Source organism: Protopterus annectens, chromosome 10.part0 (genome assembly GCF_019279795.1).
Source record: "Protopterus annectens isolate FY-2018-M chromosome 10.part0, PAN1.0, whole genome shotgun sequence".
Lineage (NCBI taxonomy): Eukaryota > Metazoa > Chordata > Ceratodontiformes > Protopteridae > Protopterus > Protopterus annectens.
This window is the reverse complement of record NC_056744.1, coordinates 104,356,248-104,368,347: the sequence shown is the minus strand read 5'-3', so window position 1 is coordinate 104,368,347 and position 12,100 is coordinate 104,356,248. Positions and strand designations below refer to the sequence as shown.

The window sequence follows — 12,100 nt, the reverse complement described above, 5'->3', positions numbered from 1 at the left end:
GGAGAAACCCTGTTTCTCTAAGTTGCTGGCTCAGAGAATGTGCAGGCATGTTAAGATCCTTAGCACCATGGTCAGGAGCAGATTGGGTGAGTATTCTGCTGCCTTTCTGTACAAGCTAAAATGGCAAGGGGGACCCCAGATTTATACTAGGAACTTACTGACTTCTCTTGGTGCTGGTTATCCACTTTTAATAAGCTCTGGAAGTGTGGCTAGATGGTGGGCCTGCATGTAACTGAAGCCTTAGTAGTAAGGACTACTGCAACAGTAATATACTCTTAGCCAACTTGGTGCTGTATAGGGATAATGACCTGTGTATAACCCAGAAGGCATGGATTTTAGTGACTTTGTGGTTTTAATTGGTCTGGCTGGAAGGGAGCAGAGATGTGCCTCGAGCGGGACGTTTGTTCTGGTGTAGACAGGTCATTATTTGAGCCCAGTTAGAGCCCAGGGCTCAGAATTATTGTGGGGCTGGGTGTGCAGAATGGCTGAGCAATGTTTTCCTTTAATACCCTGGGTGGGTATATCTTCAAAGGTCACACCTCATTGTCCACCCTGCTGGCAGGTGTAGCTTCATTGTGTTGGGAGGGTAGTACCTAAGGGAAAAAAAAACTATTGCATGCCAGAGTGTGTGTGGTGACACTAGCATCTTCCAACTTTACTCCACAGTCCACCATCCCTACTCACCCAGATACAGTTATTTCAGGTACAGGGGCGGGGTTATACTGGCATGAAGCTGTTGTCTAGTATCCTCTCCCTCTCATAAAGGCAGTCTCACCTGGAGGGGGGGTTAGTAGTTGGACTGAAGTTTAGGAACTATAGCCCCCGATGCTTAGCTTGTATGAATCACTGAGCATTTACTGTTATTGTAATTTCTTAACACAGTTGCAGATTTCCTTTAGTTTTCTTAATTCTGAGTTATTTTTTACCTGTGTCAGTAGCTTTTTTGTAGCCTAAGGTTTATATCCTAATTTTTTAGTCATCAGTTCTTTGGTGTACTGTTCTTTATATGTTAAGTCATTGTGAGTACCACATTTGTCTCGCACTTTGAGTTTGTGCAGCAGAAACACATATAGGTTCATAGGTTCTTCGTAGGTTGTTGATTTTTGAGGATCATTAGAAGCCCAGACGTACTTTCTCATTAAGTTTTTATCTGTTAATATTTTCTCCTGGAGTTCATAAGGGTCATTTGCATATATCCCGAGGGCCTCTGATTCAAGAGGTTTGAGAGGTCACTCATTGGAAGTTCCAGCTTGACTGGAGTTTTCATTTAGTTTTTACAGAGTACTAATAACCCAGAGATTAACAGGACATATACATGTTGCCCCATTCACGAGGGCCAAGGGTGATAGACTAGGGGATGAATTAACAGTTACCCATGCATTCATCCAGATTACGTTTGGATAGTGTAAGAGAATTACATTGCTTTATGTGGAGAGGAAGGCCATTCCAAAGAAGTGGTATTCTCTGTGATACATATCTATCTGTCCAACATGTTCTGTTTATGTTGCAAAACATATTTAGATCTCTTTAATTGGCGATTGTGTTCCCATTGAACTTGTGAATGTTCAGTAGGTTTGAGGGGATAGGGCCTGTTGAGGCTGTGTACACGAGGTAGAGACTGTCCATCATTTGCATGTTTTGACACCAAGAAAATGGATAAGACTTTGAAATAGTCTGCATAACTTTTGTAATTTAGGCCTTGATTTTCTTAGTAAGAAGACATTGTGTGTTCAAGTTGTTATATTTTTGGACAAATGCATACTGAAGGGAGCATTGTATTTAATGATAGGCCTGATGAGTGTAGAATACAGTGGAATGATTACATCCCTGTACGTAGACACCATACACCTAGTAATAAGCTGTGCAGTTGAAAAGCTCTTTACAGTAGTTGATGCATCGATGATCGAAAGACCATTTCTTGCCTACATAGGTTACCAGGTCCATAACTACTGGATCAATATTCATGGATGTGCTGTCAATGTGATAATTAAAAGGGACATCTGGCTTACCCAGGGATACTATTATACATTTCTTGTCCTTAAGCTTTAGTCTATGGTGTTGACACTAGCTATTGTTTTGAGAAAGGCCCTCTTGGAGGATGTTGGTGCCCTCTGGAGAGTTTATGATGGCACTAAGTTTATAGTAATCTGCAGACTTGGTCAGCTGTATACCTTTAATAGTAGCTTTCACCTCTGAGAAGCAAATGTCAAATAAGAGTGTCCCAAGGACTGAACCCTGGGGTATACAGCTAGTGACTGGTCTTTTGGAAGAGGTGGAGCAGCCTACATAATTTTCTTGGGTTTGTAAGCCAATCTGCTATCCAGTGAGTGAGTTATTAGCTGGGATAGTTCATCTACAATACTAGAGTGTGGGATGGTATCAAATGCCTCTGTGAGGTCTACATATGCAGTGCATACTGATTTGCCTCATCTATTGCTTTAGTTATCTTTTTTTAAAAAGTCAGCCAGGTTGAGTAGGTAGGATTTGCCCATAAGAAATCTGAACTGACTTAGGCCTTAGGCCAAGAGTTTGTACGTTATCTATGTCCTTATTTATTAATTCCATAATGATGCCTTTCATAGTCTTATAATTGAGGCTGGTCAGATTTGTAGATCTATAATTTCCCCTGGTCCTTTGACACCCCCATTCAGGCCAATCAAAAAAAGGAGGTCATTATCCCACTGTACTCATCCCTCATTAGACCCATTATAGAGTGTAATGCCCTGTTTGTTATGTACCTCACAAGACATCTGCAACAGCTGGAAAGGCCACAGAAATACCTCACTAAAAGAATCACAGGCCTAAAGCAGATGCCATATGCTGACCGTCTAAAAAACTCCAGCTATACTCTGTGGCATATCGTCTACTCAGAGGCGATCTCTGCATAACATACAAGGCCATGTCAAACCCTGAGCTGTTTGACATGCTCCACTTAAAGAAATCCCAATCCCTCAGAGCAACACGCTCCAGGGATCTAAACCTTGTCATCACAATGAACAAAACATGCTGGAGGGATTGGTTCCTGACCCAGAGACTCCCCATACTCTGGAATAGACTGCCCATACATGTCAAGCAGAGTGCCTCCTTGGCCCTCTTCAAAAGGAACCTTGATTGGATGGGAGTTAGGAAATTCACCCCGGGGATCATGTCAATCGCCCTGCTAGACAGGGGTCCAGAGAAATAAATATCGTGAGAAGAGATATCCAGGGAATTGTTATGGCTAGGCTTGCATAGGCCCTAGCCGATAGCCTAGTACCAACCTATGAACACTGGATAGCCTGTTTAGGGGCCCTGAATGGTCCTGTTTCAGGCTGGCCAATAAGTATCACTGTAAGTTATTTGGCCCCACAGAACCAGTGTTTTTGACTTTGAATAGTGCCTTGAGGACTTATTCATGGGAGATTGGAGATTTGAGGGGGTGGAGTAGATGAAGTAATGAGATTTGGGAATGTAGGAGAGTAGAGGGGGTGAAGTTATCCACTAGTAGATTTGCTATGTCCTCTGCATCATCTTCTTCTTCTTTCGGCTTTTCCCGGTTAGGGGTCGCCACAGGGGATCACCTGTCCGCTCATGATTGGCAGTGGAGTTTTACAGTGTCGAGTTGCCAGCCCGGCGCCCAACCTTTCACAGAAGGCACACACATGCACGCACTCATACCTAGGGCCAATTTAGAGTGTCCAATCCACCTACAGCATGTCTTTGGGTTGTGGGAGGAAACCGGAGCACCAGGAGAAACCTACATGAGCACAGGGAGGACATGCAGACTCTGCACAAAAGGCACCCCAGCAGAGGATCGAACTGGAGAACCTCTTGTTGTGAGGTGGCAACACACTGCTGCACCACCGTGACCGCCCATGTCCTCTGCATCATAGCATCTGAAATAATTTGCTATTAACCTGCACAGTGCTGGGCAGTGTTTCTAAGGTTTGTAACGTAGTTAAAGAAAGCTTTGTGGTTGTCCTTTGTATTTACTTTGAAGGGGGGCAAGATGCATCTATACTACTATTCACATATGCATAGAATTTGGTAGTAAAGGATTCTGCATAAGCATGAAGGCATTCAGTTGGAAAGGCATTTTAAATTTAGCCAGGTCATCACTCAGTTTCAGAAGATTAGTTTTGGCATAATATTGAAATATGAAGCTATTGGTAGATGCTTCTGGCTTTAGTCTTAAGGTGAGTGTGACTGATTTAGGTCTGATTTGACCAGTGAGGGAGCTGCAATTAAGAGAGCAGAGCTGTCCCATATTAGGGAGGACCATGACCAGGGTTTTATCAATTTCAGTTGTGGTTGTGGTGTTGTCTAACTGGTAGAGCATTTATATTAAAGAAATCCAGAAATTTCTCAGCATACGTGTTAGAGGATATGTACATCTCACAGTTAATGGAGGGGTCGTTGAAGTCCCCTAGGAGAATGGTGATGTTCTTTGTGTTTCACTGTTGCAGTCATCACATTTGGGTTATCCCTTCCAGGGTAGCCCTTGGCCGGCCCGAATACCAGAGGCTTAGTATTTCTGCATTAGTTGCTGTCGCTTCAGGACTGATGTCAGGTCGTCAGTAGTATAAAGTAAGGCAGCCGACTCCATTACATCAGTCTTTCTTGCTGCAGAGCCCGAAGCAGAAGCAAGTTCGCATGAGTGCCAGTTGGCTGCTACTTGAGTTTCATCTTCCGAATTGAAGCTGAAGTCTTCTAAAGGGAAGTACCCCGTTGGAGATCCTTTTTTCTTGCACTAAGCACTAACCAATGTTAGAAAAAGTTAACAATTGTCTTACCTGTGGAAAGCAAATACCACACTGAGACTTTAATTTTTACTGCGTCATTTGCTTAGGCCCAGACCATGACTTCCCCCGCTGTTACTTTTGTGCTTTGTTCAGTGGCAGAACTATATGTCATTGGGCCCTTATTGTAACTAGATATATTTGCTTACAGTAAGCCATCTGGCAGCAGATCTTCTAAAAAAATGTAAGGATAAAGACAGAGACAGACCGCACAGGTCCAAACCTACTGACGATGCTTCCATTAAGCTAGTCGTCAGTTCTCCGATCCTCAGTGAGGTGCTTTCGCAGCCCCTGATGCCTGCTTCTGTGAATTCACAGGCCACTACCGAGACCCTTTCGGAGTCCGGTATTCCGAAAAACTCTTCTTCAACTTAGGATCCTGCGGTTGTCTCTCCCTTGGATAGGTCCGGAGCCGCTGAACAGGCACTGGCTTCCAAGGAAGTACTTTGCAGTACCGATTCTCGATACAAACCAATGACTTCTTTCGCGTCTGCCGTTCTTTTGAAAACTACCAAGTTTCTAAAGCCCAGCGTACGAACCACAACCAAGAAACTGACGACCCAATCTCAGGCACCTGCCTTCTTGCCTCAGTCTCAAATGCTTAAAATGGCGGGAGACCTTATCATGCTGATCAGGGGAAGCAAAACTACCCCTTCCAAAAGAAAAAGAGATCTGTCCCCCAGTAGTTTTGTCTGAACAGGAGTCTGATGATTCTGATGCATCTGAATATGAAGACATGCAACCCCTCTCTGCTTATGAGGATTTTTATGCAGAGGGCTCCATTCCTTCAGCCTCTCCCCACCCAAGGACTTTTCCTTTGGGGAAACCCTTCATTCCTTAAGGGAGCATTTCCAATGAGAATGTCAGGACTACCCTCAGTCTAAAAAGAGACTCAGGGAATTCTTAGATCTTCCACAGCACAGACCCCTGGCCATTCCCCCAGTCCTGGATGTCGTGGATGATGTTTTCCTGGAATCCAGTTTGACTACTGACACCCTCCCTCCTGCACCCAGAAAACCTGACCGGTATTACAGAGTCCCTGACGCAAATTTCTTTTCAAAAATCCTACTGCTGACCCTGAGGTAATTTCTCAAGGGCCTAAAGGAATTAAAGCAACCTCTGCTAAGAATTCCACCCCTCAGATGGGGATTCCCGAGCACTAGACAGATTGGGAAAAAGTATTCACCTCTGCTACTCTTGCTATCAGAGCACTAAATTGCCAGTTCTATATGCTAAAATTTCAGCAACATATCATGGAACTCCTCAAACAAAAAGTGTCTTCCTTTCCTGCTTAGGCAGAATCTAAAGAGTTACAAGAGTTAATGCATCCTGCAAGTCAAGTAACTAAACAGACCTTACACTGTGGTTTTGACACCTTAAAATTTATTGCAGGGCAGCCGATACCGGTTCTGTCCTTAGAAGGCATGCATGGCTTAAGGAACAGTCCTTGCCAGACCATGTTAAATCTAAATTGTTGGATGCACCCTTGCACAAAGACAACTTATTTTGCACTAAGACAGAGGAGGTCTTCGAAAAGATGGATGAAAAAGCTAAATCTATGCAGACAGTTAAGGATTTCTTACAGGTCCAGCCACCCAGGTTCAGCAGGCATTGCCCCTCCAAGCACTGGTCCTTTCCTGCTCCCACCAGGTCAGTTCAGCCCAGACCCCATGGAAGCAGACCCCCCCCACACACAGCAGCCACAGGAAATGCAGAGATCAAAACAGTGGAATTCCTCCACTTCAAAAACAGGGAGTTCTAAGCCACCCCCTCATGGTAAGAATGCAAAATGACTCTCCTCCCCCACCCCCTCCCTCTGCCCACCTTCACTTATCCCTAGGAGGAAAACTGTTCTCTCACGCAAGCACCTGGGCCACAATTACCAATGACCGCTGGGTCCTCAACATTGTGTCCCAGGGATAGAAATTTTCTTTCCACACTCTTCCAACCCCAAAAGCGTTCCCAGATCTACCTCCAAACCAGTGGGCAGAGACGCTAACGCAAGTCATTTCCCTGCTCTCTATGAGGGCAGTAGAGCATGTTCCTACAGAACAGAAAGGCCAAGGTTTCTACTTCAGACTTTTTCTGGTACCCAGAAAAGAGGGCACCTGATGCTCCATCCTCGATCTATCCATTCTAAGCACCTTCCTGGTAATACCAAAATTCAAAATGCTCATCCTCCAGCAGCTGCTACCCATGCTCTACAAGGATGCTTGGCTAGCCACCCTAGACCTAAAAGAGGCCTACCTCCACATTCCTATCGGGGAATCATGCAAGAAATATCTATGTCTCAGGGCAGGTTCTCTGCACTTCCCTTTGGCTTATCTACTGCTCCCAGAGTTTTCACAAAATGTCTGGTTCCGGCCATTGCCTTTTGCAGACAAAGGAATATCCAAATTTATCCATACTTAAATGACTGCCTAATTCAGGCAGACAGGTAAAGCTGCTCAAGCATCTGGCCTTTGTAAAGTCCCTACTGACCTCCCTAGTGTACACTGTCAACGAAAAGAAATCCAAACTAGTACTCACCCAAAGGATTATGTTCCTGGGAGCAAGCCTAGGCACAGCATACCAGATGGCATTACTTTCACCAGAAAAGCAAACTTACCTGACAGCATACTTCTCTCAACTAGCCACCAGACCTCCATTATCTGCAAGGAATATCCTGCAAGCTCGGGGGTTCATGGCATCTTGCATTCTACTCAATCCATATGCCAGACTGCATATGAGGAAACTTCATTGGTACCTAAAAAGCCTTTGGTGTCAACACTCTCAAGACCTGGAAACTCTTATACCCATCATACCTTGCCTCAGGAAAGATTTTTCTTTGGTTTGCAGCAGCATGCTCCCACAACAAGGGACTACCTTTCTCACCACCCCCCCCCCTGCCACCAAAACCCTCACCACAGATGCATCAGACTATGCCTGTGGTGCACACCTGGACAGCAGGTGCATGCAGGGCCAATGGAGCCCACAGCAAATCCATCTGCACATCAACCAAAAAGAGATGTTAGCTGCGCAGTACGCATTGACAGCTTTCAGGCCCCTTCTCTACCCAGGGGCTCTCCTGATCAAGACAGAGAACACCACTGTGATGTGGTATATCAGCAAGCATGGAGGGACTCACTCCTACCGTCTGTGCAGGCTGGCCATGACCCTTTGGCACACAGCCTCTACCATGCAGCTGTACCTGTTAGCACAATTCCTGCCAAGTTCTCTAGACTCTCTGGCAGACCACTTAAGCAGAAATCTTCTACACCCACATGAGTGGCAGCTAGACAAAAGAATCGTCACCCTAATAACTCAGAAATGGGGCACCCCCAAGGTCGACCTCTTTGCCTCCCACACCAACCATCAGCTCAGGAAGTTCTGCACCAAGGAGCATCACTGTCTGGCTTGGAAAGTGGATGCCCTGTCCTTCCCCTGGATCACTCTATCGGTCTATGCCTTTTCTCCCCTACCTCTCATCCCCAGGGTGCTGCTCAAAATAAGGGAGGAAAAAACAAGGACAATTCTTCTTGCTCCAGACTGGCCTCACCAGCACCGGGACCCACTGCTGCTCAGCCTGTCCCCACTGCCACCATGGCATTTCACTCAGACCCCAACCCTCCTGACCTGGAGGGAAGGAGAATTCATGCATCCCCAGTTGCAGACCCTCAGTTTGACAGCTTGCCTTATTCCCAAACCACTGATCAATCTGCCAACCTCAGTAAACAGGTTCTAGATGTTATACGTGAGGCCAGATGCCCTAGCACTAGAAAGTCTTATGCTGACAAATGGAAAAGATTCTGCACCTGGATTCAGGCTAAGGGAGCCAATATGGCACAGGCCTCCAACCTCCTCATCCTGGATTACTTAGCTGACCTGCTACATAGTGGTCTCTCTTTTTCCTGTATTAAAATGTATGCCTCTGCTATCTCTGCTCATTTCCACACTGAGCAGCCCCTTTTCTCACACCCTCTGATCAAACAATTCCTAAGACGGGCTAGCAACTTGAGGTCAGCCAAAAGAGCACCTACCCCAGCTTGGGACCTTAACTTTGTGTTGGAAAAGCTCACCCTGCCCCTGTTCGAACCAGCATCTTCAGCAGAGTTAAAATTTCTCTCCTGGAAGCCAGCTTTTCTTCTGGCCATCACTTCAGCCAGAAAGGTCTCCGAGCTACAAGCACTCATGGCTGTGGAGCCCTTCATTGTCTTCCATGCTGACAGGATTTCCCTCAGGACTAACTTATCCTTCATGCCCAAAGTGATGCCCAGTGTGGCTCTCAACCAAACCATTCATTCGCCCACTTTTTTCCCTAACTCACAGAACAAGGGGGAAGGGATCCTGCACTCTCTAGATGTGCACAGACAGCTCAGATTCTACCTAGACAGGACTAAATCTTTCAGAAAGTTTGATCAATTGCTGGTAAGCTTTGCTGCAGTGACAGAGGGCAAGGCAAAGCCATCTCCAAACAAACAATTTCCAAATGGATAGCACACTGCATCCATTTCTGTTAAAAGCAACATGCAAAGCCTCCCCCTAAGGGGGTCAGGACTCACTCCACAAGAGCAGCCTCTACCTCTGCAGCTTTCCTCAGAGGAGTCCCCACCAGGGACATCCTGGAGGTTGCCACCTGGACGTCTGTTCACACCTTCACCAAACATTACCACCTGCCTATCTTCTTCAAATCCAGGGCAGGCTTTGCCACTGCAGTCTTGCAGGGCATCCTAGCCAGACCCTAGTTTCCTTGAATGCCTCCACCCTTTTCCTCAGCTTTGGGAATCAACCCAAATGTAATGACTGCAACAGTGAAACATGAAGAACATAGTGCAGTTGTGTACACTTACCATAAATGTAGATATTCGAGTGTATTCACTGTTGCAGTCCTGGTTTCCCTCTCTCCATCCCCCTCTTCTTTCTCTCTCTCTTTACAAGGGACATTTGGGTATTTACTTTCTACTGGTGGGGTTCTTCCACCAGAAACTGGCTCCCACTTGAGGGCTCCTGATAGGACAAGAAAAACTGATGTAATGGCATTGGCTGCCTTACTTTATACTACTGACGACCTGACGTCAGCCCGGTCAACAAATGTAAAATAAATAAAAATAAATAAATATATTAGGGTTCAACCAAACACCCTAATAATGGGCGACTTCAACTACCCCACCATTAACTGGGAAAACTACTCATGTACCCTTAGCTCATCCTTAGCTCAACGCTTTCTGGAATTCATAAACTCCAATGCCCTGGATCAGCTTATCCACACCCCCACCAGGGGCAACAATGTCCTAGACCTAGTCAGTACTAACATGAGTGACCAGTGTTCCACACCTGAAGTCAACTCCTCGTTGGTCCGATCCGACCATAAGCTAATCACTCTTGATATCCACATCCCGCCCCCACCCCCCATTAAGGAAACCATGGTAAAAAATTTCTCCAAAGCCAACTTCATGCTTCTTAAGACAGAATTGGTGAACTTCTTGACACCCATGCAGATGGACAATACAGTTACAACTGCAGAATCCTACACAAATGCACTCTATAAGCACTTACATGAGTGCATGGATCGTGCTATCCCAAACAGAACCAAGACACTATTTTCTAAAAAAAAGGAAGCCAATCTGGTGGTCCCCTGCCATAAACAAACTGTACAACAGAAGGAAGAAACTGTTGCAAAAGAGAGTAAAATCCCATGAGTGGAGGAGCTCCCTGGTCAGCCTCAGTAAGAAGCCGAGATCCCTTATAAGATCCTCCAAAGCTAGCTACGAAAACAAAATCGCCACTAATTCTAAGAACAACCACAAAGCATTCTATAGCTGTGTCAAGAATCTCGATGGCAACACCCAGATCTGCTCTGAGTTACAGCAGAAAGGCACGAAAATTACAGAACTAACTGATATTGCCAACATCCTGGCAGATAGGTTTAGTGCTAACTTTACCTCCCCCTCACCCCTAAAGGGCCCATATCTATATAGGAAGAGTGCAGACTCCCTGTAATCACAACTACCCAGGTAAAAGCTGCATTCTCTAAAGCCAAAAACACAGCATCCATGAGACCAGACAACATCCCAGGCTGCATTTTACATGAACGTCAGAACGAACTGGCTCCCCACTTAAGCACCATGTTCAATAATAGCCCTGCATCAGGATTTGTGCCCACTGAATGGCGCACAGCAACAGTTATCCCACTCCACAAAGGGGGAGCCACCACTGATCCCGGGAACTATCGACTTATTAGCCTGACGAGCCTGGTCTGCAAGGCCATGGAAAATATTGTCATGGAACTCATAAACAAAGACAATGGTAACCTCCAAACTCTGGATCCCACCCAGTTCGGGTTTGTAAAAGGCAGATCATGCCTCCTGAACCTGAGAGACTTCTTTGAGGCTGTCACTAAAGCCGTAGATGAGGGTAAGGTGGGTTTTGACACCATCCCCCATTCTGGAATTATAGCTAAACTCAATAAACTAGGTATAAATCCCTACGTCACAAGATGGGTTGCCAACTGGCTCACTGACAGAACCCACACTGTAAAAGTTGCAGACTCCAAATCTGACCTCAAAGCAGTGACAAGTGGAGTACCACAGGGTTCCGTCCTGGGACCTTTCCTGTTTGGTATCTACTTCTCTGAAGTACAGGCTAACACAGAAGGCCTCTGGCTAATGAAGTTCGCAGATGACTGCAAACTAGGAGCCACAGTCAAGTCCCCAAATGATGTGGACATCCTACAGAAGGGCCGCACTGAGACAGATGCCTGGTGTCAGAGCCATGGCCTTAAGCTCAATGCCAAAAAGTGCAGTGTCATCCCCTTTGGTAAAAGCTGTGTACCCATGAGCTACCACATAGGCAGCAATCTGCTTAAAACCGAATGTGTCATAAGAGACCTTGGGACCCAGGTGGACAGTAGTCTCTCCTTTGATAGTCACATCACCACAGTAGTCAGGAAGTCATTCTACGTGGCACACCTCAGCATAAAAGGGTTCTCATCCAGGAAAAGAGGTCATTGTTCCCCTCTACTCGACACTCATTAGACCCATTATAGATTACAACGCCCCTTTTGGAATGTACCTCACAAGACATCTGCAGCAGCTGTAAAGGCCACAGAAGCACCTCACAAAGAGGATTACTGGCCTCAAACAAATGTCCTACACTGACCGCCTCAAAAAAATCCAGCTTTACTCCGTAGCATATCGCCTACTCCGAGGTGATCTCTGCCTAACATATAAAGCTATGTGAAGCCCAGAGCCTTTGGACATGCTACACCTAAAGAAACCCCAATCCCGCCGAGCTACACGCTCTGGGGACCTAAACCTTGTCACCACAATAAACAGGGCATGCTG

The 12,100-nt window shown here is 45.8% G+C and overlaps 1 protein-coding gene across 3 annotated transcripts in view; it reads left to right on the top strand.

Annotated features, from left to right (window-relative positions):
• CEP131 (centrosomal protein 131) overlaps window positions 1–12,100 on the top strand; it is a 1,433,457-nt gene that overhangs the window by 356,624 nt on the left and 1,064,733 nt on the right. The window lies entirely within an intron of this gene.